Source organism: Echinops telfairi, unplaced genomic scaffold (assembly GCF_000313985.2).
Source record: "Echinops telfairi isolate 266 unplaced genomic scaffold, ASM31398v2 ScPeMD7_23;HRSCAF=83, whole genome shotgun sequence".
Taxonomy (NCBI): domain Eukaryota; kingdom Metazoa; phylum Chordata; class Mammalia; order Afrosoricida; family Tenrecidae; genus Echinops; species Echinops telfairi.
Window position 1 is genome coordinate 51168075 of NW_022103920.1, and position 1567 is coordinate 51169641.

The window sequence follows — 1567 nt, forward strand, 5'->3', positions numbered from 1 at the left end:
GACTGGTAGTTAGGGTATTTTGTACTATATTTTTGGTGTCATATTTTCAGTTTAATAACAGTATCTAAATAATTCCATTATCCAAGTAATTTCTCAATAAATAACTTTAAGGGAAATATTATCTTTCATCACCATATTTAATTGACTAGTTGAGTTGTTAAACACAAACTCAGTGGTTTGAAACCACCAGCTGCTTCTCAGGAGAAAGATAAGGCTTTCTACTCCTGTTAAGAGTTACTGTGCACATGGAAAGAATTCACCAAGAGAGTAACAAAAGAACCCATGGACTGGGAAAACATTTCAGCAATTACACATCAGACAAAGGCCTTACTGCTCAAATCTACAATACTCTGCTAGCTTCCAAAAAGGAAAAAAAAAAACGAATTGCCCAGTGAAGAGGTGGGCAAAGGAACTGAACAGAATTTTCACAGGGGCAGAAATCCGAATGGCCAATAAACATATTAGAAAATGTTGCTGCTCATCAGCCGTTACAGAAATGCAAATTAAACCAACAATGAGATGCCACCTAATACCCTTATAGATAGCCCAATTCAAAAAATCAGAAAGCAACAAGTGTTGGAGGGGCTGTGGTGAGATAGGAACTCTCATCCACTGCTGGTGGACCTGTAAGTATGTACAGCCACTATGGAAATCGATTTGGTGATTTCTAAAACAGATGGAAATTGAGCTACCATGCGACCCAGCAATCCCCCTGCTAGGCATATACCCAGAAGAGGCAAGAAACAAACCAAGGCCAGACATCTGTGCTCCAATGTTCATTGTGGCACAGTTCACAATTGTAAGTTGAAAACAACCCAAATTTCTATTAATGGACAAATGGACTTAAAAAACTGTGGTACGTACATACAATGGAGTACTTACTACACATCGCTAAAAAGCAGTGGTGAACGCATGAAGCATATCACTGCATGGGAAGAACTGGAGGAAATTATGGTAAGCATAGTAAGCCAAGCACCAAAGAACAAGTACAACATGAGTCTGCTGAGGTAAGCTTAAAAATGCAAAAGGGGCATAGGGAAATAGCTGCTGTATACAAACATTCCTGGGGTGAGGTCCGGGTAGTATGGCAGGGGCCAGACCGAATCCAGGGATACATATTGTTGCTAACTAAAAAGGAGGAGGAAGAAAGAAAAAAACAAAAAACATGGGTGGCGGGGAAACAGGGCACCAATCCTCCAGAGAAGGTATTGTTTATATCTCCACAGGGAAAGAGGGACCAGACTTCAATCTGGTGCTCCAAGATGTGAATGCAATATGCTGGCACGAAGCAGGGAACCAATAGAGAGGTCTGAGCAGCTGGCCCCAGTCCCAATTAAGGGGACAGCCCCCCCCCACTTCCCACAGAATAATTCACTTCAGAGGACAGCACTGAAGCTACAGCTCAGGGAGAGGGATAGGTCTGATCAGAGCACACAGGAGTAAATAAAGAGGGAGGAAAAGGGAGTGGAACACATCCTGGCCCACCAAGTCCTGAGGATGATATTCCTGCTCAGAGTAGCCAATGCACAGAGAGGACCATAGGGCCAGCCCCACTATGAGACACGAT